Source organism: Struthio camelus, chromosome 10, assembly GCF_040807025.1.
Source record: "Struthio camelus isolate bStrCam1 chromosome 10, bStrCam1.hap1, whole genome shotgun sequence".
In the NCBI taxonomy this organism is placed as follows: Eukaryota; Metazoa; Chordata; class Aves; order Struthioniformes; family Struthionidae; genus Struthio; species Struthio camelus.
This window is the reverse complement of record NC_090951.1, coordinates 24995712-25023560: the sequence shown is the minus strand read 5'-3', so window position 1 is coordinate 25023560 and position 27849 is coordinate 24995712. Positions and strand designations below refer to the sequence as shown.

General features: G+C 59.5%; 3 non-coding genes across 3 annotated transcripts; all 3 read left to right on the top strand.

Moving 5' to 3' along the window:
* The first annotated feature begins 3834 nt into the window (after positions 1 to 3834).
* Positions 3835 to 3928, top strand: TRNAI-UAU (transfer RNA isoleucine (anticodon UAU)). The gene is made up of 2 exons: positions 3835 to 3872; positions 3893 to 3928. It is a non-coding gene; the product is annotated as a tRNA-Ile (tRNA).
* Positions 3929 to 7595: 3667 nt separating this feature from the next.
* TRNAE-CUC (transfer RNA glutamic acid (anticodon CUC)) lies at positions 7596 to 7667 on the top strand. Its single transcript has one exon. It is a non-coding gene; the product is annotated as a tRNA-Glu (tRNA).
* A 13499-nt stretch (positions 7668 to 21166) lies between these two features.
* Positions 21167 to 21260, top strand: TRNAI-UAU (transfer RNA isoleucine (anticodon UAU)). Its single transcript has 2 exons — positions 21167 to 21204; positions 21225 to 21260. It is a non-coding gene; the product is annotated as a tRNA-Ile (tRNA).
* The last annotated feature ends 6589 nt before the right edge of the window (positions 21261 to 27849 follow it).

Here is a 27849-nt window from a genome sequence, read left to right as displayed (position 1 = left end):
CAAGAGAGAATGGAGCCAGCAAGCAACGGTGGTGAATCCCGGCCAGGGTCCCTGCCTGCGGCAGTGCTTGGCATGGGGGTTTCTGAGGCCAGAGCAGAGCAAGTGTGCGGGAGGACGCACAGGCCCCGCAGTTGCTGGCTTCTCCAGGGCTGAGAGGTGAGAGCGCCTGAGGGAGGTCAGAAGCAGCCTCAAATTTGTCCTCTGGCCCCAATGCAGGCTTGGCGGCATCAGGAAACGCTGCCCGAGCTTCAGCCACACTCACCAGTGCCGTGGCTTGGGAAAGAGGAGAGCGCTGCTGCCTTCCTGCCCCGAGCTGAGGAGAAGAAGAGGAAGCCAGAGAGGCTGCCGCGGCTGCGCAAAGAGTAAGTGCGCGCCAGGCCCAGCCCCGGCCTGGAAAACTGGAGTGGCAGCACCTGTCCGAGGTGTGAGGAAGCCCATCTTGGGAGCCATGGGGCTGGGTATGGCGTCCCCTGATTTCTCCTGGCATGGCAATGACCTGGGCTGGACCCTGGTGCCAGGCAGCCCCAAGCTGCATTGCCACTTGAAGGCTGTGGGTACCACCAGCGGGAGCGTGCGTGCAGGGGTTGGTCGAGGGGAGAGGCAGGAGGGCCTCAGCCAGAAGGGGAGAGGGAACTTTCCCTGCTCTTGCAGGCAGCTTTCTGTACGAGCAAGCCACACCCTGCAACTCTTGGAGACTTACCAAGTGCGTCGGGAAGAGTGGAAGCAGAGGGTAGAGCTGAATCGGCAGCGGAATTCCCAAGAGAAGCACTTCCTCTGGTAAATTTCTCCAGCTGGGGGTGCTGTTTCCCCTTCCCCTGCACTGGCCTTCCCTCCACACCCAGGAGCACCCAAGGGGAGGGGAGGGGAAGGGGGTCCGGTCTTTCCCTGGCACCCCTCGTGGGAGAGCAACAGGCTTTGCAGGCTGTGGCCTGGGAGCAGGCACCCTTCCAGCCCAGGGGCAGGGGTTGGGCACTCAGCGGTGGGCTTTCCCTGTGGGACCAGAAAGTTGTGGCTGCCGACGATGAAAGGATTCCTCCAGCGTTTTGGCTCTCCCTTTTCAAACCGCACGCTCCATCCTTGTCTCCCCAAGGCTCCACACCCGGACACCTTGCCCTGTGGGGATCGAGGCCGGCTTGGTGCAAAGTCCCATCCCCGCCTGACTCCTCCGCAGGCTGATTACCGGCACGTGGCACCTTGTCATGTCCTTGCCTTGGACACTAGGGCCCCTGTCCCGTTCCAGAAAGCATAGAGATGCCAGCAGAAGCAGACCCCAGAAGAACCGCCCTGCCCTAGGCCTGCAGCGTTTCCGTGCCCTTCTCCCTGTGCCTAAAACCAAACGGTTCCTTTTTAATGCCCTAGCACTGGGCAGCAGATGGCTCTGCGGGATCAAAGGGAGAGATACCAGGACTTGCTGGCTGCGCAGAAGACATGTGAACATTGCTGGAAAGTCTGGAAGCGTGGTCCTGAGCCATCTTGCTAGCTGCGGAAGCCTGCCTGGGCCTGAAGAGCGACCAGTCCCAAGGCACTGCAGCTCCAGGGCCAAGTGGAGGCCTGTCAGCGTGGGAGCTCCCTCGGCTGCTGTCAGCGTTGTCTCCATTGCGGCCATGGAGCTCTTAGCAAAGGGGATGTTGAAATCCACCTACAAGGGCCAAAGGAAAAAAAAAGTGGCGTGTACTTGTTCACGGCTGGAGTAACCAGCCTGTGCCTCACAAAGGACAGTGCTGCAGGACAGATGAACAGAAGAGCTGTTAAACCCCCCATGTGCTCCTCCACGGTTTTTGTAGCGCCATAACAGAATAACGCCCGTACACAGACCGCAGCATAGAGACACGCGTGCCACAGAGCGGGTGTGCAAGCAAACCACTGCCTCACTCATTCTAAGGACAGCGCGCGCGCACACACACGCGCCCCTTTCTTCCTTCATTACCCTCCCTAGGACACGCTCAGAGCTCACACCTCTCACTCCCCAAGACCCTCACGCACAGCCAGGACTGCACCGCCAGAGTGCACATGCACCAGCCCAACACATCCCTGACACTGCACACGCATCCGCACACATGCTCACGCTCTCCACACGCACAGAGACACTGCACAGCGGACACACCCCTCACACAGCATGGTGGCCAGGACACACGTACACCTGATGGGCCCACAGCCCCAGGGGTGCTATAGGAGCTGCAGCCCTTCTCCGGATTGTATGGGGAAAGGCTAAGGGCAGAGGAGGAGCTGCTGTGGGGTAGAGCGGTGCGGCAACCTGGGAGTGCAGATGCCTGGCTTTTCTCTGCAGCTGCAGTGCTCTCCAGCCAGGCAAACCTGGGATGGGCCATGTTTGTCCCTGGGCCTCCGTCGGCCCTTGGCTGCTCCTTGTGGCGGCCCCCCCAGGGCTGTGCTCATGTCCTGGTGGGCGCACGGTGTCCCCACCACCCACCTCCTGCCTGCTGCCTGGAGGTGGACGTGCCTCATTTAGACCTTCCTCCTCTCTTGCCGCATGGCTGCGGTTGGTTTTTTTAGCGCTTTCTTGAATTAGGTTTTCAAAGCAGCACCTAGTAGCTTCTTGTAAACTACAGGCAGCTCACAGCTGCTTGACTGCCCTGTCAGCCTTTTTCAAATCCTGGGCTCCTTGAAGCCTGTCCATGCGCCTCCTCTGACCCGGGAACACAGCATCTCCCTGCCCTTCATCAAACACAGGAAGGGGCTTTGTGGATCCTCCCAGAGGAGCGGGTGATGGCCGTGTCCTTTCGGTCTGTTGCTGGGAGAAGCCTCTTCTTCGGTCGTCTTCCTTGTCCCAGTAACGCCTGATGCTCCAAACACTGCACTCTCCCTGCAAGTGCTGCCTCTTACTAAGCACCTGCTTCACTGGCAGACATTCGGCGTAGTAAAGAGGCAAAGGCTTTGGACCGCCTTGCTGCTGCAGGGACCAACAAATTGCCAAGGAGGTCCAGAAGCTGAGTACTCAGCCAGTACTGTTTTGCCCTGCCTGTGCGCTTAGTTGGCAGCTTTCCCTGGCCATGCAACTCATGAAGTGGTGCTGACCCTGATTTCCAGAAAAGTGCTTGTCAGTTTAAAAGAGAAGAACTGGTTTTCAGTGGGGAGTTGGAAGGGCGACGTTCTGCTGCTTTGGGGGACTGCCCGCTGGCTTTTCTGGTGCGGTGACCCTTCTGTCTCGTCTCGCTCTGAGAGCTCCGCGAGGTCCCTCTTGACCCTCCCTGTGTGGAATAGCTACAAGATGCTGCTGCAGAGACTACTGGACTCTGACAGCCAGGCAGGGGTTAGGCCAGAGCCCAGATGCCCTCGGGAGCAGAGCGCAAAGCCAGAAGCCCGTTGGCTCCCCCACGAGATGTGGTTTGGGACCAGTGTTCCCTGCTGCTGCTCTCCGTGTCCTTCTTGGCTGCCTTAGCCCCTCTCCAGCCTCCACTCCCATTGGCCCAGCATGGCTTTGGCTGCTCTGGGTCTGCCCTTACTCACGGTCCCTGTGGCAGTCGGGTGTCCTTCTTCTGCCTCCCCTCGCCCCCTCCCCCGGCTGCCTTCACTACAGGGGCTTTCTGATGCACTCAATGGCCTCACAGGGCTGCCACAGCAGCGACCGCACTGTCCCAGCCCTGGGTCGCCTGTGGCCTCCCTTTTCCTGCCTCTAGCCAGCTAAACCCTGCCGAGGGGCACTTTGCCCTGGCACTCCGTGCCCTGGTGAATGTTGCAAGCCTGGCACGCAATGGCTGCTCCTTGCTGGACGAGACAAAGAGGAAAGCACTTGAGGTGCCCGGTTAATGCTGAAGAGCCATGGTGATCGCAGGCAACAATGGTTGCTCGTGGGCTCCAGTCCGCCTCTCCAAGCGTGCTCCAGTGGCGCAATGGGCCAGCGCGCAGTACTTATACAGCAGTGCTAAGCGGAGGGATGCTGAGGGTGTGAGTTCAAGCCTCACCTGGAGCATGGGCTTTTGATCATGCACTGCCTCCTCTTCCCTTGGGCGGTGCAGCTTCCTAGCAGTGACATCTGTCTCAAGCCAGACATCCTGGGACCTGCCAATACAGACACCTTGGAACACCAGAAGCGCTCGGGGCCGTTCCAGGCTTGACCTGGGCTCTGCCCGCATAGCACTCGGTTTGGGGCCCCGGAGGCAGAGCTGGGCTCTCCTCCCTTCTCTTCCGCAGAGGATCCAGACCCCACTCAGGGCGCAGATGCTAACATTTTCCTTTGCTCTTCAGCATTTGCCCTCCAGGCGGACACTCTCCCAGCACCAGCTGCCCAGCCTCACTGTGGCAGAGCCTTCCTAGCCAGCCTTTCCCCCTGCAGCCAGGCCAGGAGGAAGCACTCCTGGCTCTCTACACGCGAGCACTGCGGTGGAGCTGCAGGCAAAAGCTGCTGCCTCACAGCGCCTCTCACTCTGCAGCAGGCAAGGGAGAAAGGCAGCTCTGCCTTTCCAGGGAGGGTTTCTTTCCCACAGCCAGCTTACAGCTTGGCCGGAACAGGACTTAAGACTTCCAGCAAGGTGGCATAACCTCAGAAAAGTCACACACTCCCCCTGAAGAAAAAAAAAAAGCGACTTCTTTCTCCCAGGGAAGAGCTACTTGTGTTGGGGGTCTCTATGGCGTGGGATGGCAGTTGCGGGTGGGCTGGGGCTGCAGGGCAGTTTGTGTGTGGAGCTGAGAGTGCCCTGACTGCAACACGGAGAGCAAGGGCAAGGGAAAGGAAAGGTGAAAAGCTGGGCACTTTCCAGGCAGACTCTCTCAGTTCTCAAGCTTGGCCTGGAGAACGGAGAAGCTTGACTGCTTTCCCAGAAGCAGGGGTAGCTGTCACGGCAGCCCCACAGCAGAAGACACTGCACGATCACTAGAAACCAGGAAATCATTTTAGGCACGAGCCCACTGAATGTTTGGAACAGAGAGCACAGAAGAGCTTCCTAGGCCATGGCATCTTTGGAAACAAACCCACTGGCCTACCCTTGCGGGTGCCTCCCGTGTCTTTTCCAACTCTCCTTTTCACCCGGCGGGCTTTGCAAAACCATTGCTGTGACTCGGATTCGGCCACAACGCAGAGTACTAACCACTATACGATCACAGCTGCCCATGTGATTGCCTTTCCTCCTCGGGCCATTTGTCCCTCCTGCCTCCTGCCCTCCTGCCTTCTGCCCTCCTGCGGAGCAGCCAGAGCTGTCAGGTGACGACAGGCTAGCAGGGAGAAGTCAGAAAATGCGAGTCTGTGTCCTTGCAGAGCAGCACCCGAACAGCGCAAGCCCTCATGTGCCTCCCTGGGAGAGGGGAGGCAAACTCACACTCTAGATTCACCTTTTCAGAAGTCTCAGTTCTTGGGGATGGCAAAGAACTGGACTGAAGGAAGTTACGGGGCATGTCCAGGGGCTGGCGATGAGGAAAGGACAACTCTGCAAAGAGCGGCCCCGCGTAGCCAGCTGGACAGAGGGTGGTGTAGGGGGGAAGGCAGGTGCATATCACAGGGGATACGAACTGCTCCGTGCCCAGCCCTGGCTCTTTCTGCTCAAGTGTCCCCTCCACCACGCACCCTGGGGTGCAGTGTGAGCCTGTGGGCGCACCTCCACAAAGAGCGACGGTCCTTTCCCCACTTGCTCTGCTCCTGCTGCTGGGAGAGGTCCTGGCGAGAGGTTGCAGCTGCAGGAGTGCTGCGCTGGGTGGCGGAGGTGGCTCAGCAGAAGGGAGCTGCTCCTCGCCTGAGCTACGTTGCAGCCATGCCCGGCCCTGGCCGCCATGCACCTCGCTGACCCTGCCCTTCCCTGGCTGACCGGGCTCCAGAGCTTGGCCTCAGACCCGTCTCAGCACTTTGGACTTGGCTGGCAACCACTGCTCTGTGCCTGGCCCTCGTTCCTGACACTCAACCAGCTCTCCCTTCTTGCTCGGGTGCTGAGGGCCTGTGCCCTGCCAGGGAGGTCCCTGCCTCACTGGCCTTGCTATGTCCCTCGCAGCCTGCTTGCCTGCCCTCGGAAAGCAGCCCGCTCCCACTGCTGGCTGCCACCTGCAGCAAGAGCGTGCTCACGCTTCGCACTGTGCTGCAAGGACAGCCGGAAGGGGCATCGGTCCCCTGGCGAGGGGCAATCCAGACTTCCCCCAGCCCAACCCATGCACCAGGACAGGAGTGTTGCAGTCTGGTGGGTATAGGTGAGTGGTGCAAGGAGCTGGATTTTGGCTCCGGTTTCTTGGAGAGGTGGGTTTGAAGCCCGTGCTGTCGGGCTTTGTTGTCTCAGGCTGCTGTGATTTGTGCCCAGCTGTGATTTTCTGCTCAGGGACTTTCCACGGCAGCGGGTCCCTGCCGGCAAGCCCACGTGTGCCACCAAAAGGAGGCCGTCCCTGGGTGGGCTCGAACCACCAGCCTCTCGGTTAACAGCTGAGCGCGCTCGCCCATTGCGCCACAGAGACTCCCCCCGACCAAGGGCTGTCTCAGTGATGCGCCCGTCTGTGCCATGACACACCTCGGTGCTGAGGGACTGGCAATGCCCCTGATCTTGGGCCATGTCCTTGGAGGGCACGTGCACGCACCACGCGGTGGAGGCGGCTTGAGGAGAGGCCTTTTCTCAGTCTCTTCCAGCATCGCTTTCCCACACGCTGTGCGTCAAGAGAGAGCTGGTGGGTGCAGCTCTCTCCCGTGCCCGCCCGCCTGCTCTGCTCCTGGTGCTGGAGGCAGGACAGTAGCCACGCACACAGCACTGCTGACCTGGCTGAGGTGGACTCAGGGCAAGGGATTTGCTCCGCTCCCTCTGGCCACCCCTGCCCAGAGCAAGGTGTAGCAGTGGTGCCAGCAGCTGGAGGCTCCTCTCCTGGATGGGCCCTGAGCACCTGGGGTCCACTGCCCATAGGTGCTGAGTGGTGTCTAGGCTTCCTGTGAGCCCCAGCACCATCGGACCCTGTCAGCGCCCTCCGGACCGTTTCTCAGAGACTTCCGGAATAAGAAGAGCTTGGCGCAGGGGTTGCTTCAGAGCAGGCATTTGAGTGAGGCACACGGTGGTTTCCTCTCTGCGTGGGCATCGACTGACCCTGGCAGAGGACAGACTCCCCTCCCAGGGAGCCAGCTGCTCTATGAGCGCAGCAATGTGTGAGCCCTCTTGGCTTGACATGGAAAGACGGGCAGTTTTGTCCCACAGAGGCACACTTCTGAGAGCTGCAGCTGAATTTAATGCAGGAGGGTGTTTTTGCCAAGCTGTTAGGAGCTATGAAGCTGGACTGGTTGTGTCCTCCTGGCAGCGTGTCGTGACTAGAGCCGGGGCCATCTCAGCAGCACAAAAGGGCATTAGACTGTGCAGAAAGGGCCCCCAGGGCCCCCTTGCCTCAACCACGCTGCCAATAGCACACGGCGCAAACCTGTGTCCAGCGGTGACCAGCCTCCCCGCCGACCGCCACCTTGCACTCCCTGGGCCTTCCCGCTGCAGGGTGCCTGCTGCCCAGAGGCTCTGGTTGAGGGCCTCGTTCTCAGAAAGAAGGAGGAATGCCTGCAGAGTTGCCTGGGAAGGCTCGGGCTGCCACGGCAATTTGTCTTCCTGACCGGCTGTGGGGGGCTGTGGTTGGAGGGGTTGGTCCCCTGCAGGGCAGGGCTGGTGCCCACCGGTGGGTGCACAGGCAGGCTGGGCCTCTCCTCCCTGGTGGTCTAGTGGTCAGGATTCGGCACTCTCACTGCCGCGGCCTGGGTTCGATTCCCAGCCAGGGAAAGGCTTAGGGTTAGGGCTAACCCTATTGCCACAGCAAGCGAGGCCTTTCACCTGGGGGGCAGCGTGGAAGGAAGGGGACCCTATCAGACGCACAGGAGCTCTGAGCAGGCACGAGGAACAGGGCGTTTCCTCTGTTGCAACAACAGCCATCCTGGGCTTGCCTGTGCAGCCAGCTCCAGGGCAGCCCTGTCTTCTGCCAAATCCCCTTGCAGAATACCCTTTCCTTAGGGCTCCTGGGAGGCGCTGGGTGACAGAGAAAAGGTCTCTGGGTCTGCGGGACGTGACTCACCTGCCGCAGGAGCTGCCTTGTCTTTCAGTCCTAAGATCCCTGCACTACCCAGTCCCACAGAGGCAGGAGCAGGCGACTCTGCAGTGAAGCTTTGCTCTGCACATGCCAATGAGAGACCCTTCCCATGCTTCCTGGTGCAGACGGGGCCAGAAGGCCCAGGGAGGAGCTGAAATGGGCTCCTGGGCCCATGGGCAGGGTGTGTGGAGCATTGCTGGTCAGGGCCACTGAGGCCCTCAGGGCCCTGACAGCACCCAGGTGTCGCGTCCTGCTGCTACGCCACAGGGGACTCGCAATAACAACCAGTGCTTAGGCCCTGCTGATAGTCACAGCCTGAGCCAGCCCTTGGTTCTGTTACGTCCTGGACAACTCCGGTCACTTTGAAAGAAGCCCTGGAAACAAGCCCACCTGCCCCCCACACTCAGCCATGGCACAGGTGTTCCTCAGTGCAGCGAGATGTTGGTGCACAAGGGGTGGCGCTTAACGCTCCCAGACCCGATTTTGCATTCGCACGGCCTTTGGCACGGTTTGGAGACGGTCCTGGCGGACTCTTGGACAGTGCCCGGGGGGAAAGGAAGTAGCCGTTGCTGAGAGCACAGCTCACCGAGGCAGCACACAGGTGCAGCAGTTTGAGCCAAAGGAGGCTGTGACCTCTCGCAAGCTCTAACAGGCTCCAGCGAGCTCTGTCAGCCATTCCTGAGCACAGGGCGCTTGGAGCTCTAGTTCCACCTAGAGTCGTGATGAGGGAAGGTCAAGCAGCCGTCCAGCAGGTGCCAGCGAGAGACCTGTACCACAAGCGCTGGGCCCAGTACAAGAAAGACATGGCCATGCCGGAGCGAGTCCAGCAAAAGGCCTCCGAGAGGCTTGAGGGATTGAAGCATCCGTCACACGAGCAGAGGCTGAGAGAGCTGGGATTGTTTAGGCGGGAGACGCAAAGGCCCAGAGGGGCTCTTGTCGGTGTGTCTAAATACGCGATGGGGGGAGTAAAGAAGACGGAGCCAGACTCCAGAGCCCAGGCAGACTCCAGACTCCAGAACCCAGAGAGGCTGTGGTATACCTAACCAGCACCAGCCCTTGCTTTGCCGAGGCTCCTCTTTATTCCTTCCTTCCTTTATCCCTTCCTTCCTTCCTTCAGGGCAGAGCTCAGCACAGCCCCTGCGGCCAGCAATGGCAGCGCAGCGTCCCCATCTGGGGCCACCACACTGGTGAGCTCCCCCTCCCCGCCCCCGCCATGGCTCTCGCTGCGCCACGGCGTGGGGTGGGGGCAGCACCCCAAAACAGCCAGCGCAGCTGCCCTTGGCTGAGGTGGGCAAAGCCTGGCAGGGTCTGGGGGAGGGTGTCGCAGGAGGCCTGGCAGCCTCTTGGTGACGCGGGCTGGGGTCACAGTGGGACATGCCGCATCACAGCCACAGCTCCCCTCCCGCCACGGGGCCCCTCCCTGCACTTCCCTGCGAGGCCTGGGCAAGCCCAGCTTTCGGGTGCTGCTCTCGCCACCGCTCTTCTCTGGAGGAGCTGCTTTGCAGCGCAACGAGAGGGCGAAGGCAGGCCACGCAACACTGCTGGAGCCTGCCTGGGGAAGTGCAAAGGAGGAGGAGGAGAAGTTTCCTCCTCCCCCTCCTGCTACAGGGCCTCATTGAGCGTGAGGGGGCGCAAAGATGGAGAACCTGTGGCCAGACGTGTTCCCAACGCTCAGGAATCTCAGCCGCTACGGTAAGGCTTGCAGGAGGTATTTCCTGACTGCTGTAGAGCATATCAGCTAGGAGAAGAGCTATGGAAAGGCTGGGCTCTGTGGGGCAGGGCTGGACAGGGCTAGTGGGTGCCACGAGAGACCAGTCTGCACGTCCCTTGGTGGCCCAGCGGTGAGTTTGGCAGCCGGGACTCCTGCAGGGGAGACACCTGGGGCTGCCCTGAGCCTGGGCGACTCCTGTGGGCACGGCACCGTCCTCTCACTGGCGTGGAAAGCTAGTCCCCGTTTCCCTAGCGGGCGGGTATGCCTTTCAGGCATGCCCACCTGAAAGGACAGGAGCCTCGCTTAGAAGTGGGCAGAGGTGTCCTCGCAGCTCAGCTCTGCAGCTCCCGCCACGTGGAGCGCCTTGCGTGTTCGGAATTGGGGTGGCGGTATGTTTCGTCTCACCTGCACCGGTCACCTCCTTGGTGAGCAGGGTGCTGAATGGTTGTGCGCTTGCTGACTTGGATTTTTCCCTTGCTTTCCAGAGATTGTTACCATTTGGGACAGCGTCTCTGAATACATTCTAGAGCACTTGGCAGAGAACAAGGTGGGTCTTGTGGCTCGGTCCTCCCCTCCTGAAACGCTGACGGTTTGCCTTGTCCTGACACCCCTGTGCCACGGCGTGCCGTTGCTTCCCTCCCCTGAAAAGAGAAAGAGCACCCCCGCAGGACACTGTCCTGGACAAATGTGCCACAGAGCAGCTTCTCTGGCACCGGCGGTAACAACGGAAGTCCCGATAAAGCAGAAGAGAGTGCTGGGCACTTTCTGGGCCTTCTCCCTTCTCCAGTGCCAGCATGGAAAAACCAAAGCCTGGCCCCTGTTCCAGGGTTGGTCCCTGCCGTTGGAAACCCCTCCGACTGTAGGTAGGGGAGGAATGTTGGCTCTGCTGTTGCTTTCCCAAAGAGATTTGGGGGGCGAGCCGAGGAGCAAGAGGAAAGAAAGGTCTGGAGTGTGTGCTTTCCCTAGTGCCCCATCTTGCCTTTTGCATGCTAGGGGTGGGCAGGGCCCAGGGCAGCATCTCCACGCTCGGGCAAGCCCTCGGTCCGTTTTTCGTCTCCAGGCTGCTTATGCTTGTTCCTTCTCTCCCGCTGCTGCTCTCAGGGTGTCAAGGTATTAGGAGTGGGGATATTCTATGTCCTTAAACACTACGAGTGCTCCGTGAACGGTGAGCTTTCGATTGTTCGGAGACCCATGTTCCGTATATCGGAGGTTGTTGCCAAGGAATACCAGGCCAGGTGCGCTCAAGAAGATGTTCCTGGTAAGAAGACACGTTAAAACCTTTGCCTGCCCTTGCGCCGAGCTTGAGGCGCATGCAAACTGCTCTGAAGACATGACTGAATGCCTCCGGCTGGCCTGAGAACAACTTCAGCTTGTTCAAGCTGCAGAGGCCAGCCAGGAGCAACTGCTCAGAAAGGCTCCCTGGGTGTCCTTTCCTGGTAATATGCCTTCAGCCGGTGCGTGGGAGGGATAGGACGCTGGCCCCAAAAGCGGAGACATTTGCTGACTACGAGGCGGTGGGGGTGGGGGTGGGGGTCGGGGTGGGGGTGCGGGGGGGGTAGAAGAACCCTGTGGGCTGCTGTGCCGTCCTTGCACTTTGCTTCTTCCTTGCGTCTACTGACATGGCATAGGCTTAGCCAGAGGGCACTGGCTGCGGGCACAGTCACAATGGCCTGGCACCACGCACTTTCTCATGGGACCTGCACCCGTCTGCCCTACTTGTCCTGCCCTCCGGTAACGTGGTCCTACCAAATGGTTAGTTTCCCTTTTTTATTCCTGCACTGGCAAAATCACTGCTGCCCCCTGAGCACCTCAGTTTGCAGGCTGCTCTGACTCTTCCCGGAAGGGACTCCATAAACTGCTCCTAGGCGCTGTAGCAGAGGATTCAAGAGCCTGCTCTGAGGCAGCGCTGTCTTGCCAGAAAGTGTTGTCGCCTTGTGATTGGAGCCCGCTGCCCTGCTGCAGAGGTGACTTTGTTCCTCCTTTGCTGCTGTCTAGGTGACGTAAGAATCGTCCCTCTGAGGTACGAGGATCTATCCGTGTGTGCCCACATGCCTTTTACAACGGTGCAGTGCTGCATACAGGAGACCGTGATGGCGTTCTTTCGGGCCATCTCAAAAAGACAGGCCGTGGACTTTGTCTTCAAGGCCATTGGCATTCTCTCCGTACGAGACCAGGAAGTGACCATGAGATTTTACGATGACTTCCTCCTCACCGTGGATGGCACTGGAAAGCTGCTAGCAGCTCTGCTCGGGGTAAGTCGAGCACTTCCCCGTGCTACGCCTACTTCTTCTGGACACCTGTCAAAGGACGACTGAACTGATCTCTGTTGGCCTGCCAGGACCTTCCCGGCCAGCGGGGCAGCCACGGTCTCCAGCCACGCCAACTCTCTCTAGCGTCCGTCTCTCGTACGCAGTGGTCTGGGCGACAGAGGCGAACGTAGGACGAGCTGCCCCGCGTTAGGCCAAGGCTCTGGCTGGCCCAGAATCCCACTCTCTGTGCTAGAAATGATAATGGCGAGGCTTTTACGGGCTCAAAAGTAGGCAGTTTCTGGGGAAAGAGTCTACGACGCAGGCAGGTATCTGTGGCGCTTCCCCTCGCAGAAAGCCATGGTTGAGTGCTGGGCCGTCTGCACTGACCAGCCCTTCCCAGTGTCCCTGGCGTCCCACTGCCATGAACGGCTCTTTTCTGCCCCAGGCCTGCATTCACGCTCTGCTTGGGATGGTCACCCTGTCCCAGCCTGTCTCCTCATCCCAGCCCAATGCCCTTCCCCAGCTCTCTCGTGTGGCGCTCCCGGTTCTTACCCACTGGGCAAAGGCAAAGCAAGGGCTGGGTCTCTCTCGCTCCTCTTCCATGCTATGGATGCAACCACCCAAATCCTTGGAGAGCCTGTGAGGCTAACACCAGGTCCGAGCCAGGTGTTCTCTTTCCAGGAAGGCTCATAGCAAGCCAACCGGCAAAACCCGGCCCGCAGAGACCCTGGCTAATCGAATGCCTTCTCCTGTGCCTGACTTCTCCACTAACAGAGAAGGCGCGTCCTCGTTGACTGTCTTGACTCTTGCCCTTGCGAAACACCTGGCAGTGAGGTCCCTCAGTCTCAGCTCTGAGCTGTGCATCTTCTGCTTTCCTAGTTGAGGGCTAGCATTTGGAGAGGAAACTTTGTTTCAGGGTGTCCCGGTGGCAGCATCTGCCCTGAGCACAAGAAAGATTTGCTGCCTTTAGGAGCAAGGCAGTCATGTCGCCGGAACGCTCTCACGTACCTCTGTCTCTGTTTCAGGCCCCAGGGACGAGACCCCTGGTGGTTTCAGGAAGAGGAAGTGTGGCTTTTCGCATGGGTCCCGGCAGCGTCTTCGTGTTGCCACAGTACGTTTGTGGAGTAGGTCTCAGCTCCTGCTTGGTGAATAGGAGGAGGGGAGGCGAGATGGTCTCCAGGGGCAGCAAGGAGGCCTGGAGTACACTTTCTCCGCGTTAGGATAGGGAAGCCCTGGCCCAGACTGGTGGGGCCTCTCGTGTGCGCACACGCCGCGGAGGTCTGGCCTGTGCCTCTCCGGTTCCTCAGAATGAGAGTTCTCAAGGATGTTGCGTACTCTGCTTTGGAAAGCTATGGCCTTGGCAGGCCTTCTCAAAGCTCTCTGGCAACGGACTGTGAATGCGAGCGGCAAAGGGAGCGTGGTGCCTTTTCTGCAGCCTGGCGTCTTCTCCTTTCCAGATTTGATTTGACGCTTCCGGCTGAAAAACAAGAGGCGGAATCTCCCTCCCAGGGATCCCTGAAGTGCACTGAAGAAGAAGGGCAGATGGACAGAACAGGTCATGTCACAGCTGACTTGTGAGAGAGAAGGGAGTGTGCATGCGTGCGTGTGTTCATGCGTGTGTTCCCTTTGTCCTCAGCAGTAGGTGGTTGGAGCCCTGGTCAAGATGCGGTGCCTGGGAGAGTAGACTGCCTCTTTGTGCCTCTATTTACCCCTCGCAGCAAATCTCAAGTGACTCTGGATGGCAGGAGGTCTCAGGGTGGCCCAACAGCAACAAATGCAGCTGGTGCCGCTGAAGGGCAGTTTTGCCCCGGGGCGCTGTGCCCTGGTGGATAGCGCAAGCTCCTCTTTCACTTTAGCACTTTAGGACGTTTGGCGGCGAGGTGTCTATGCTGGAGGGGAGGGGAGGGGGGGGTCTACCTCTCTGACGGATCCCGGGCACGTGAATGTGGGGAGAAAGATTGCCTGGAGATGACTGTCAACAGGCTGCTAGCGTGTGCCAAGGACGTCCTAGGGAGCAAGACCTCTTGGAGAGCGTGGCTCCAAGGGGATCAGCCTGTTTGATCCGATGCTGGAGCACATCTGCCTGTCCCAAGTGCTCACAAAGACGCTTGCTGAAGAGCCTTCTCCTTTCCTACTTCCAGGGAGTGCTCCCGTTGCGTGCCTCCTCTCTCAAGAAAGGCCTGTGCCACCCGCGTTATCTGGCGCCGGCCGTAAAAAGCAGAAGGGGCGGAAGAGCAAAGGAAGCAAGTCGTCGGCCAGGTGAGGCTCTTGGAGAAAAGGGCTGAGGGTGCCCTTGTGCTCTTGGAGTTCTTCGAAGGGGTTGCTTCTTCCGTACACTCTGTCAGTGTGACATCTGAAGGGCGGCCAACAAGTCTTTGCATGACTTGGTCTTCCTAGATTGACGGCAAGCCTGTCGCAGGTTTCTGCGAGCCTCTGGTGTCAAGCTTCTCTCTGGTGCCTTTCTTGTTTCCAGGACGGAGACTGAGATGTCGCCTGTGAGACCAGCCTCTTCCTCCAGAGGGTCTCGGAAGGCCGCCAAAGGCCGGGAGGCAAAGGACAGAGCGCGTAACAAGCAGACTGAGGGAAAAGGTAATGTCACAGCTGACTGGTGAGAGAGGTGTGTTTGTTTTCCTTTTGGCCTCCGCAGCACGGGGCTGGAGCCAAGCTGAAAAGGCGATGCCTGGCGGAGTAGGCTGCTTCTCTTGTGCCTCTGTTTACTCATCACGGCAGATCTCAGGGGACTCCTCCTGGAAGGGGCTCTCCGGGCAGTCCTGCAGCACCAACTGCAGCAGCTGCCACTGCTGAGGGGCACTTGGCCCTGGGACTCCATGCCCTGGTGTGTCTTGCAAGCTGCTCCTTAGTTGCAGGAGTCTGTCTGTGCAGCAGCATTTAGGAATTTAGGAAGATCCCTCCGCGCTCTGCGCGGGATCAAAATCCTGCCTTGAGCTGCCAGTGGCGGAGGGGGTCTAGCTTTCCCAGGGAAGCAGCGCGCTGGAAAGTGGGGAGGAAGACCACGTGGAGATGAGTGGCGACAGGCTGCGAAGCTGTGCCAAAACGTGGCTTCCTTGTGGAGGCTGGTAATTGCAGGCCTTGTGCTGTGCATCTCCCTAAGCATGTCTTTGGGCTGGATGCGCCAGAAGAGCACGTCTGTGCATGTGAGCGCCTTAGAGATGTGCAGGAATCTGTTCCCCTTCTCGTGTGGAACTATGCCCTCCAGCCCGCAGCCGCCCCAAAGGAGAGGGTACCATGAGGTCACCAGCACCTCCCAGCCAAGCCCCGCTTTTTAAGCCTATGGGCTAGAGAAAGCAGGAGAACAGCCACAGTACTCCAGGGCAGAAGGGTGCCCTGCAGAAGTGAAGAGCTGGACAGGATTCTGTGTCAGCCAGGGCCTAAGACCTGCTCGGGAGCAGAGCTCCGAGGCAATCGGGCTCTTTGATCCAAAGCTGGAGCACAGCTGCCTGTCCTTCTTGTTCAAACGCTCACAGAGATGCTTGCTGAAGAGTCTCCGCCCTTCCTACTTCCAGGGAGTCCTCCTGCTGAGCGCCTCCTTTCTCGAGAAAGGCTTTCTCCGCCCACGCTATCTGGGGCCAGCTCAAAGGGAGGGAAAGAATGGAAAACCCGGGCAAACAAGCCAGCTGCCAGGTGAGGCTCTTGGAGCAAAGCATGCCGGTGACCGTGTGCTTTTGGCATTCTGGGAAGGAGTTGTTTCCGTCGCACACGCCGTCGGTATGAACTCTGAAAGGTTGTCAACTCGTGTCACAACGACCGATGTCGATGCAAGAGGTGTTGCAGCAGCTGAGAAGTTGCAGCAAAGCTGTTCTGCTTTGCTAGACATTTCAAGGGACCTCATTTGGTTGCAGCGTAGATGAGAGCACTTCCCAGAGGAACGTGAAAGTCAGACCATCCTCCCCCACCAACAGAGAGCGGTGTCCGTTTTCCCTGGTTTTTAGGTTGGATTCAATTCACTAGAAGCCTCCCCTTTTCCCATTTCACCCCAAAACAGAGTCTTTCTGACCACCTCACGGCCTTTAGTGCCCCTAGCAGGAGGCGGCTAGCGGGCTCTGCAGGCTCCGGGCGTGGCAAATGGCACTGGTTTTCTCCTCGTGCCATCCAGAGAGGGCCCACACCTGGGCATCCAGAGCTTTCCTTAGGGCCTGTAGGGCCTCATGTGAGTGCTACAGCTGGAGGCGTTCTTCCCTCACTCTTGACGGGATCACAAGGGCTCAAATACACCAAATGCTCCAGCAGCACTGTCTTGTGCTGCAGAGGCTGGCACGCCGCTGCTTGTGAGCACAAGATGGAGAACGGTCTCATCCGGGACTCCGATAACCTCACCCGGCTTGTGTGTTTTCAGCCTGCTGCAAACAGTTCGGGAGAGCTCCTCTCAGGTGGACGAGGACAGCAAGCAGCAAGAACCTCGTCAAGCCAGACCTCGGACTGCAATTCCTGTTTGCAGGCAGCCAAACAGGGCAGAACAGGTAAGCCGAGGAGCAGAGCTGTGGAGGTCTCCAAGTCCGAGTGGTACTGCTGCCCCCCAAAGAGCAGGCCAGGTGGCCATGGTCTTTCAAGCTTGCCTGCCCATGCCTGGCAGGGAGAAGCTGCTGCAAAAAGCCAAAGGGGAGGAGCAGCAATGTGCTGTGGTGGGGGCATGGCTGGGTCGCCCCCTCCCTTGAACTTGCAGGGAAGAAGGCCAACCACAGGCGGGGCTGTGCTTGCAAGAGTGTAGCCAGCCGAGTGAAGGACGCCACGAGTCCTCTCTCTTCAGCCCTTGGGAGACCTCACCTGGAGCCAGCCCTAGGTCCAGGGTGGGGCTCGACCATGCAAGAGAGGCTCTGGAATGCTGGAGCAAATCCAGCGGAGGCTCCCAAGCTGGCCAGCGGGCTGGAGAACCTGGTGTCCAAGGGAGAGGTGGAGAGGACTGTGTTTGTTCAGCCCATAGAAGAGAAGGCTCAAGGGTCCATCGCCTTGCTGTCTGCAGCTACCCGGGGGAAAGGCTAGAGGTAACTTAGCCAGCTCTTCTCAGAGGCGCACAGTGACAGGGTGAGAGGCACAAGACGTAGAGTTGCAAAAAGGCAGATTCCGGCTAGCTGTTGGGAGGCGCGTTTCCACCATGAGGGTGGTCAAAGTTTGGAACAGGGCCCAGAGAGGCTGTGGGACTTCTACCCTTGGAGTTATTCAACCCTCAGGTGGACACGGCCCGGGCAGCCTGCTCTAACTGGCCCCGCTTGGAGCGGGGCCTTGGACGAGAGTTCTCCAGAGGTCCCCTCCAACCGACCCCGTTCAGTGGTTCCGTGCTGGGGTCTGACTGGTGGAACCCCACGGGAGCGTTTGATTTCACGGTTGCAGCGCTGAAAAACGGTCATTCCTTGCCCTCATTCACCCTGTCACGAGCGATGTCAGCAAGAGAGAATGGAGCCAGCAAGCAACGGTGGTGAATCCCGGCCAGGGTCCCTGCCTGCGGCAGTGCTTGGCATGGGGGTTTCTGAGGCCAGAGCAGAGCAAGTGTGCGGGAGGACGCACAGGCCCCGCAGTTGCTGGCTTCTCCAGGGCTGAGAGGTGAGAGCGCCTGAGGGAGGTCAGAAGCAGCCTCAAATTTGTCCTCTGGCCCCAATGCAGGCTTGGCGGCATCAGGAAACGCTGCCCGAGCTTCAGCCACACTCACCAGTGCCGTGGCTTGGGAAAGAGGAGAGCGCTGCTGCCTTCCTGCCCCGAGCTGAGGAGAAGAAGAGGAAGCCAGAGAGGCTGCCGCGGCTGCGCAAAGAGTAAGTGCGCGCCAGGCCCAGCCCCGGCCTGGAAAACTGGAGTGGCAGCACCTGTCCGAGGTGTGAGGAAGCCCATCTTGGGAGCCATGGGGCTGGGTATGGCGTCCCCTGATTTCTCCTGGCATGGCAATGACCTGGGCTGGACCCTGGTGCCAGGCAGCCCCAAGCTGCATTGCCACTTGAAGGCTGTGGGTACCACCAGCGGGAGCGTGCGTGCAGGGGCTGGTCGAGGGGAGAGGCAGGAGGGCCTCAGCCAGAAGGGGAGAGGGAACTTTCCCTGCTCTTGCAGGCAGCTTTCTGTACGAGCAAGCCACACCCTGCAACTCTTGGAGACTTACCAAGTGCGTCGGGAAGAGTGGAAGCAGAGGGTAGAGCTGAATCGGCAGCGGAATTCCCAAGAGAAGCACTTCCTCTGGTAAATTTCTCCAGCTGGGGGTGCTGTTTCCCCTTCCCCTGCACTGGCCTTCCCTCCACACCCAGGAGCACCCAAGGGGAGGGGAGGGGAAGGGGGTCCGGTCTTTCCCTGGCACCCCTCGTGGGAGAGCAACAGGCTTTGCAGGCTGTGGCCTGGGAGCAGGCACCCTTCCAGCCCAGGGGCAGGGGTTGGGCACTCAGCGGTGGGCTTTCCCTGTGGGACCAGAAAGTTGTGGCTGCCGACGATGAAAGGATTCCTCCAGTGTTTTGGCTCTCCCTTTTCAAACCGCACGCTCCATCCTTGTCTCCCCAAGGCTCCACACCCGGACACCTTGCCCTGTGGGGATCGAGGCCGGCTTGGTGCAAAGTCCCATCCCCGCCTGACTCCTCCGCAGGCTGATTACCGGCACGTGGCACCTTGTCATGTCCTTGCCTTGGACACTAGGGCCCCTGTCCCGTTCCAGAAAGCATAGAGATGCCAGCAGAAGCAGACCCCAGAAGAACCGCCCTGCCCTAGGCCTGCAGCGTTTCCGTGCCCTTCTCCCTGTGCCTAAAACCAAACGGTTCCTTTTTAATGCCCTAGCACTGGGCAGCAGATGGCTCTGCGGGATCAAAGGGAGAGATACCAGGACTTGCTGGCTGCGCAGAAGACATGTGAACATTGCTGGAAAGTCTGGAAGCGTGGTCCTGAGCCATCTTGCTAGCTGCGGAAGCCTGCCTGGGCCTGAAGAGCGACCAGTCCCAAGGCACTGCAGCTCCAGGGCCAAGTGGAGGCCTGTCAGCGTGGGAGCTCCCTCGGCTGCTGTCAGCGTTGTCTCCATTGCGGCCATGGAGCTCTTAGCAAAGGGGATGTTGAAATCCACCTACAAGGGCCAAAGGAAAAAAAAAAGTGGCGTGTACTTGTTCACGGCTGGAGTAACCAGCCTGTGCCTCACAAAGGACAGTGCTGCAGGACAGATGAACAGAAGAGCTGTTAAACCCCCCATGTGCTCCTCCACGGTTTTTGTAGCGCCGTAACAGAATAACGCCCGTACACAGACCGCAGCATAGAGACACGCGTGCCACAGAGCGGGTGTGCAAGCAAACCACTGCCTCACTCATTCTAAGGACAGCGCGCGCGCACACACACGCGCCCCTTTCTTCCTTCATTACCCTCCCTAGGACACGCTCAGAGCTCACACCTCTCACTCCCCAAGACCCTCACGCACAGCCAGGACTGCACCGCCAGAGTGCACATGCACCAGCCCAACACATCCCTGACACTGCACACGCATCCGCACACATGCTCACGCTCTCCACACGCACAGAGACACTGCACAGCGGACACACCCCTCACACAGCATGGTGGCCAGGACACACGTACACCTGATGGGCCCACAGCCCCAGGGGTGCTATAGGAGCTGCAGCCCTTCTCCGGATTGTATGGGGAAAGGCTAAGGGCAGAGGAGGAGCTGCTGTGGGGTAGAGCGGTGCGGCAACCTGGGAGTGCAGATGCCTGGCTTTTCTCTGCAGCTGCAGTGCTCTCCAGCCAGGCAAACCTGGGATGGGCCATGTTTGTCCCTGGGCCTCCGTCGGCCCTTGGCTGCTCCTTGTGGCGGCCCCCCCAGGGCTGTGCTCATGTCCTGGTGGGCGCACGGTGTCCCCACCACCCACCTCCTGCCTGCTGCCTGGAGGTGGACGTGCCTCATTTAGACCTTCCTCCTCTCTTGCCGCATGGCTGCGGTTGGTTTTTTTAGCGCTTTCTTGAATTAGGTTTTCAAAGCAGCACCTAGTAGCTTCTTGTAAACTACAGGCAGCTCACAGCTGCTTGACTGCCCTGTCAGCCTTTTTCAAATCCTGGGCTCCTTGAAGCCTGTCCATGCGCCTCCTCTGACCCGGGAACACAGCATCTCCCTGCCCTTCATCAAACACAGGAAGGGGCTTTGTGGATCCTCCCAGAGGAGCGGGTGATGGCCGTGTCCTTTCGGTCTGTTGCTGGGAGAAGCCTCTTCTTCGGTCGTCTTCCTTGTCCCAGTAACGCCTGATGCTCCAAACACTGCACTCTCCCTGCAAGTGCTGCCTCTTACTAAGCACCTGCTTCACTGGCAGACATTCGGCGTAGTAAAGAGGCAAAGGCTTTGGACCGCCTTGCTGCTGCAGGGACCAACAAATTGCCAAGGAGGTCCAGAAGCTGAGTACTCAGCCAGTACTGTTTTGCCCTGCCTGTGCGCTTAGTTGGCAGCTTTCCCTGGCCATGCAACTCATGAAGTGGTGCTGACCCTGATTTCCAGAAAAGTGCTTGTCAGTTTAAAAGAGAAGAACTGGTTTTCAGTGGGGAGTTGGAAGGGCGACGTTCTGCTGCTTTGGGGGACTGCCCGCTGGCTTTTCTGGTGCGGTGACCCTTCTGTCTCGTCTCGCTCTGAGAGCTCCGCGAGGTCCCTCTTGACCCTCCCTGTGTGGAATAGCTACAAGATGCTGCTGCAGAGACTACTGGACTCTGACAGCCAGGCAGGGGTTAGGCCAGAGCCCAGATGCCCTCGGGAGCAGAGCGCAAAGCCAGAAGCCCGTTGGCTCCCCCACGAGATGTGGTTTGGGACCAGTGCTCCCTGCTGCTGCTCTCCGTGTCCTTCTTGGCTGCCTTAGCCCCTCTCCAGCCTCCACTCCCATTGGCCCAGCATGGCTTTGGCTGCTCTGGGTCTGCCCTTACTCACGGTCCCTGTGGCAGTCGGGTGTCCTTCTTCTGCCTCCCCTCGCCCCCTCCCCCGGCTGCCTTCACTACAGGGGCTTTCTGATGCACTCAATGGCCTCACAGGGCTGCCACAGCAGCGACCGCACTGTCCCAGCCCTGGGTCGCCTGTGGCCTCCCTTTTCCTGCCTCTAGCCAGCTAAACCCTGCCGAGGGGCACTTTGCCCTGGCACTCCGTGCCCTGGTGAATGTTGCAAGCCTGGCACGCAATGGCTGCTCCTTGCTGGACGAGACAAAGAGGAAAGCACTTGAGGTGCCCGGTTAATGCTGAAGAGCCATGGTGATCGCAGGCAACAATGGTTGCTCGTGGGCTCCAGTCCGCCTCTCCAAGCGTGCTCCAGTGGCGCAATGGGCCAGCGCGCAGTACTTATACAGCAGTGCTAAGCGGAGGGATGCTGAGGGTGTGAGTTCAAGCCTCACCTGGAGCATGGGCTTTTGATCATGCACTGCCTCCTCTTCCCTTGGGCGGTGCAGCTTCCTAGCAGTGACATCTGTCTCAAGCCAGACATCCTGGGACCTGCCAATACAGACACCTTGGAACACCAGAAGCGCTCGGGGCCGTTCCAGGCTTGACCTGGGCTCTGCCCGCATAGCACTCGGTTTGGGGCCCCGGAGGCAGAGCTGGGCTCTCCTCCCTTCTCTTCCGCAGAGGATCCAGACCTCTTCTCTTCCGCAGAGGATCCAGAGGGTTTCTTTCCCACAGCCAGCTTACAGCTTGGCCGGAACAGGACTTAAGGCTTCCAGCATGGTGGCATAACCTCAGAAAAGTCACACGCTCCCCCTGAAGAAAAAAAAAAAGCGACTTCTTTCTCCCAGGGAAGAGCTACTTGTGTTGGGGGTCTCTATGGCGTGGGATGGCAGTTGCGGGTGGGCTGGGGCTGCAGGGCAGTTTGTGTGTGGAGCTGAGAGTGCCCTGACTGCAACACGGAGAGCAAGGGCAAGGGAAAGGAAAGGTGAAAAGCTGGGCACTTTCCAGGCAGAGTCTCTCAGTTCTCAAGCTTGGCCTGGAGAATGGAGAAGCTTGACTGCTTTCCCAGAAGCAGGGGTAGCTGTCACGGCAGCCCCCCAGCAGAAGACACTGCACGATCACTAGAAACCAGGAAATCATTTTAGGCACGAGCCCACTGAATGTTTGGAACAGAGAGCACAGAAGAGCTTCCTAGGCCATGGCATCTTTGGAAACAAACCCACTGGCCTACCCTTGCGGGTGCCTCCCGTGTCTTTTCCAACTCTCCTTTTCACCCGGCGGGCTTTGCAAAACCATTGCTGTGACTCGGATTCGGCCACAACGCAGAGTACTAACCACTATACGATCACAGCTGCCCATGTGATTGCCTTTCCTCCTCGGGCCATTTGTCCCTCCTGCCTCCTGCCCTCCTGCCTTCTGCCCTCCTGCGGAGCAGCCAGAGCTGTCAGGTGACGGCAGGCTAGCAGGGAGAAGTCAGAAAATGCGAGTCTGTGTCCTTGCAGAGCAGCACCCGAACAGCGCAAGCCCTCATGTGCCTCCCTGGGAGAGGGGAGGCAAACTCACGCTCTAGATTCACCTTTTCAGAAGTCTCAGTTCTTGGGGATGGCAAAGAACTGGACTGAAGGAAGTTACGGGGCATGTCCAGGGGCTGGCGATGAGGAAAGGACAACTCTGCAAAGAGCGGCCCCGCGTAGCCAGCTGGACAGAGGGTGGTGTAGGGGGGAAGGCAGGTGCATAGCACAGGGGATACGAACTGCTCCGTGCCCAGCCCTGGCTCTTTCTGCTCAAGTGTCCCCTCCACCACGCACCCTGGGGTGCAGTGTGAGCCTGTGGGCGCACCTCCACAAAGAGCGACGGTCCTTTCCCCACTTGCTCTGCTCCTGCTGCTGGGAGAGGTCCTGGCGAGAGGTTGCAGCTGCAGGAGTGCTGCGCTGGGTGGCGGAGGTGGCTCAGCAGAAGGGAGCTGCTCCTCGCCTGAGCTACGTTGCAGCCATGCCCGGCCCTGGCTGCCATGCACCTCGCTGACCCTGCCCTTCCCTGGCTGACCGAGCTCCAGAGCTTGGCCTCAGACCCGTCTCAGCACTTTGGACTTGGCTGGCAACCACTGCTCTGTGCCTGGCCCTCGTTCCTGACACTCAACCAGCTCTCCCTTCTTGCTCGGGTGCTGAGGGCCTGTGCCCTGCCAGGGAGGTCCCTGCCTCACTGGCCTTGCTATGTCCCTCGCAGCCTGCTTGCCTGCCCTCGGAAAGCAGCCCGCTCCCACTGCTGGCTGCCACCTGCAGCAAGAGCGTGCTCACGCTTCGCACTGTGCTGCAAGGACAGCCGGAAGGGGCATCGGTCCCCTGGCGAGAGGCAATCCAGACTTCCCCCAGCCCAACCCATGCACCAGGACAGGAGTGTTGCAGTCTGGTGGGTATAGGTGAGTGGTGCAAGGAGCTGGATTTTGGCTCCGGTTTCTTGGAGAGGTGGGTTTGAAGCCCGTGCTGTCGGGCTTTGTTGTCTCAGGCTGCTGTGATTTGTGCCCAGCTGTGATTTTCTGCTCAGGGACTTTCCAGGTGCAAACCTGTGTCCAGCAGTGACCAGCCTCCCCGCCGACCGCCACCTTGCACTCCCTGGGCCTTCCCGCTGCAGGGTGCCTGCTGCCCAGAGGCTCTGGTTGAGGGCCTCGTTCTCAGAAAGAAGGAGGAATGCCTGCAGAGTTGCCTGGGAAGGCTCGGGCTGCCACGGCAATTTGTCTTCCTGACCGGCTGTGGGGGGCTGTGGTTGGAGGGGTTGGTCCCCTGCAGGGCAGGGCTGGTGCCCACCGGTGGGTGCACAGGCAGGCTGGGCCTCTCCTCCCTGGTGGTCTAGTGGTCAGGATTCGGCACTCTCACTGCCGCGGCCTGGGTTCGATTCCCAGCAGGGAAAGGCTTAGGGTTAGGGCTAACCCTATTGCCACAGCAAGCGAGGCCTTTCACCTGGGGGGCAGCGTGGAAGGAAGGGGACCCTATCAGACGCACAGGAGCTCTGAGCAGGCACGAGGAACAGGGCGTTTCCTCTGTTGCAACAACAGCCATCCTGGGCTTGCCTGTGCAGCCAGCTCCAGGGCAGCCCTGTCTTCTGCCAAATCCCCTTGCAGAATACCCTTTCCTTAGGGCTCCTGGGAGGCGCTGGGTGACAGAGAAAAGGTCTCTGGGTCTGCGGGACGTGACTCACCTGCCGCAGGAGCTGCCTTGTCTTTCAGTCCTAAGATCCCTGCACTACCCAGTCCCACAGAGGCAGGAGCAGGCGACTCTGCAGTGAAGCTTTGCTCTGCACATGCCAATGAGAGACCCTTCCCATGCTTCCTGGTGCAGACGGGGCCAGAAGGCCCAGGGAGGAGCTGAAATGGGCTCCTGGGCCCATGGGCAGGGTGTGTGGAGCATTGCTGGTCAGGGCCACTGAGGCCCTCAGGGCCCTGACAGCACCCAGGTGTCGCGTCCTGCTGCTACGCCACAGGGGACTCGCAATAACAACCAGTGCTTAGGCCCTGCTGATAGTCACAGCCTGAGCCAGCCCTTGGTTCTGTTACGTCCTGGACAACTCCGGTCACTTTGAAAGAAGCCCTGGAAACAAGCCCACCTGCCCCCCACACTCAGCCATGGCACAGGTGTTCCTCAGTGCAGCGAGATGTTGGTGCACAAGGGGTGGCGCTTAACGCTCCCAGACCCGATTTTGCATTCGCACGGCCTTTGGCACGGTTTGGAGACGGTCCTGGCGGACTCTTGGACAGTGCCCGGGGGGAAAGGAAGTAGCCGTTGCTGAGAGCACAGCTCACCGAGGCAGCACACAGGTGCAGCAGTTTGAGCCAAAGGAGGCTGTGACCTCTCGCAAGCTCTAACAGGCTCCAGCGAGCTCTGTCAGCCATTCCTGAGCACAGGGCGCTTGGAGCTCTAGTTCCACCTAGAGTCGTGATGAGGGAAGGTCAAGCAGCCGTCCAGCAGGTGCCAGCGAGAGACCTGTACCACAAGCGCTGGGCCCAGTACAAGAAAGACATGGCCATGCCGGAGCGAGTCCAGCAAAAGGCCTCCGAGAGGCTTGAGGGATTGAAGCATCCGTCACACGAGCAGAGGCTGAGAGAGCTGGGATTGTTTAGGCGGGAGACGCAAAGGCCCAGAGGGGCTCTTGTCGGTGTGTCTAAATACGCGATGGGGGGAGTAAAGAAGACGGAGCCAGACTCCAGAGCCCAGGCAGACTCCAGACTCCAGAACCCAGAGAGGCTGTGGTATACCTAACCAGCACCAGCCCTTGCTTTGCCGAGGCTCCTCTTTATTCCTTCCTTCCTTTATCCCTTCCTTCCTTCCTTCAGGGCAGAGCTCAGCACAGCCCCTGCGGCCAGCAATGGCAGCGCAGCGTCCCCATCTGGGGCCACCACACTGGTGAGCTCCCCCTCCCCGCCCCCGCCATGGCTCTCGCTGCGCCACGGCGTGGGGTGGGGGCAGCACCCCAAAACAGCCAGCGCAGCTGCCCTTGGCTGAGGTGGGCAAAGCCTGGCAGGGTCTGGGGGAGGGTGTCGCGGGAGGCCTGGCAGCCTCTTGGTGACGCGGGCTGGGGTCACAGTGGGACATGCCGCATCACAGCCACAGCTCCCCTCCCGCCACGGGGCCCCTCCCTGCACTTCCCTGCGAGGCCTGGGCAAGCCCAGCTTTCGGGTGCTGCTCTCGCCACCGCTCTTCTCTGGAGGAGCTGCTTTGCAGCGCAACGAGAGGGCGAAGGCAGGCCACGCAACACTGCTGGAGCCTGCCTGGGGAAGTGCAAAGGAGGAGGAGGAGAAGTTTCCTCCTCCCCCTCCTGCTACAGGGCCTCATTGAGCGTGAGGGGGCGCAAAGATGGAGAACCTGTGGCCAGACGTGTTCCCAACGCTCAGGAATCTCAGCCGCTACGGTAAGGCTTGCAGGAGGTATTTCCTGACTGCTGTAGAGCATATCAGCTAGGAGAAGAGCTATGGAAAGGCTGGGCTCTGTGGGGCAGGGCTGGACAGGGCTAGTGGGTGCCACGAGAGACCAGTCTGCACGTCCCTTGGTGGCCCAGCGGTGAGTTTGGCAGCCGGGACTCCTGCAGGGGAGACACCTGGGGCTGCCCTGAGCCTGGGCGACTCCTGTGGGCACGGCACCGTCCTCTCACTGGCGTGGAAAGCTAGTCCCCGTTTCCCTAGCGGGCGGGTATGCCTTTCAGGCATGCCCACCTGAAAGGACAGGAGCCTCGCTTAGAAGTGGGCAGAGGTGTCCTCGCAGCTCAGCTCTGCAGCTCCCGCCACGTGGAGCGCCTTGCGTGTTCGGAATTGGGGTGGCGGTATGTTTCGTCTCACCTGCACCGGTCACCTCCTTGGTGAGCAGGGTGCTGAATGGTTGTGCGCTTGCTGACTTGGATTTTTCCCTTGCTTTCCAGAGATTGTTACCATTTGGGACAGCGTCTCTGAATACATTCTAGAGCACTTGGCAGAGAACAAGGTGGGTCTTGTGGCTCGGTCCTCCCCTCCTGAAACGCTGACGGTTTGCCTTGTCCTGACACCCCTGTGCCACGGCGTGCCGTTGCTTCCCTCCCCTGAAAAGAGAAAGAGCACCCCCGCAGGACACTGTCCTGGACAAATGTGCCACAGAGCAGCTTCTCTGGCACCGGCGGTAACAACGGAAGTCCCGATAAAGCAGAAGAGAGTGCTGGGCACTTTCTGGGCCTTCTCCCTTCTCCAGTGCCAGCATGGAAAAACCAAAGCCTGGCCCCTGTTCCAGGGTTGGTCCCTGCCGTTGGAAACCCCTCCGACTGTAGGTAGGGGAGGAATGTTGGCTCTGCTGTTGCTTTCCCAAAGAGATTTGGGGGGCGAGCCGAGGAGCAAGAGGAAAGAAAGGTCTGGAGTGTGTGCTTTCCCTAGTGCCCCATCTTGCCTTTTGCATGCTAGGGGTGGGCAGGGCCCAGGGCAGCATCTCCACGCTCGGGCAAGCCCTCGGTCCGTTTTTCGTCTCCAGGCTGCTTATGCTTGTTCCTTCTCTCCCGCTGCTGCTCTCAGGGTGTCAAGGTATTAGGAGTGGGGATATTCTATGTCCTTAAACACTACGAGTGCTCCGTGAACGGTGAGCTTTCGATTGTTCGGAGACCCATGTTCCGTATATCGGAGGTTGTTGCCAAGGAATACCAGGCCAGGTGCGCTCAAGAAGATGTTCCTGGTAAGAAGACACGTTAAAACCTTTGCCTGCCCTTGCGCCGAGCTTGAGGCGCATGCAAACTGCTCTGAAGACATGACTGAATGCCTCCGGCTGGCCTGAGAACAACTTCAGCTTGTTCAAGCTGCAGAGGCCAGCCAGGAGCAACTGCTCAGAAAGGCTCCCTGGGTGTCCTTTCCTGGTAATATGCCTTCAGCCGGTGCGTGGGAGGGATAGGACGCTGGCCCCAAAAGCGGAGACATTTGCTGACTACGAGGCGGTGGGGGTGGGGGTGGGGGTCGGGGTGGGGGTGCGGGGGGGGTAGAAGAACCCTGTGGGCTGCTGTGCCGTCCTTGCACTTTGCTTCTTCCTTGCGTCTACTGACATGGCATAGGCTTAGCCAGAGGGCACTGGCTGCGGGCACAGTCACAATGGCCTGGCACCACGCACTTTCTCATGGGACCTGCACCCGTCTGCCCTACTTGTCCTGCCCTCCGGTAACGTGGTCCTACCAAATGGTTAGTTTCCCTTTTTTATTCCTGCACTGGCAAAATCACTGCTGCCCCCTGAGCACCTCAGTTTGCAGGCTGCTCTGACTCTTCCCGGAAGGGACTCCATAAACCGCTCCTAGGCGCTGTAGCAGAGGATTCAAGAGCCTGCTCTGAGGCAGCGCTGTCTTGCCAGAAAGTGTTGTCACCTTGTGATTGGAGCCCGCTGCCCTGCTGCAGAGGTGACTTTGTTCCTCCTTTGCTGCTGTCTAGGTGACGTAAGAATCGTCCCTCTGAGGTACGAGGATCTATCCGTGTGTGCCCACATGCCTTTTACAACGGTGCAGTGCTGCATACAGGAGACCGTGATGGCGTTCTTTCGGGCCATCTCAAAAAGACAGGCCGT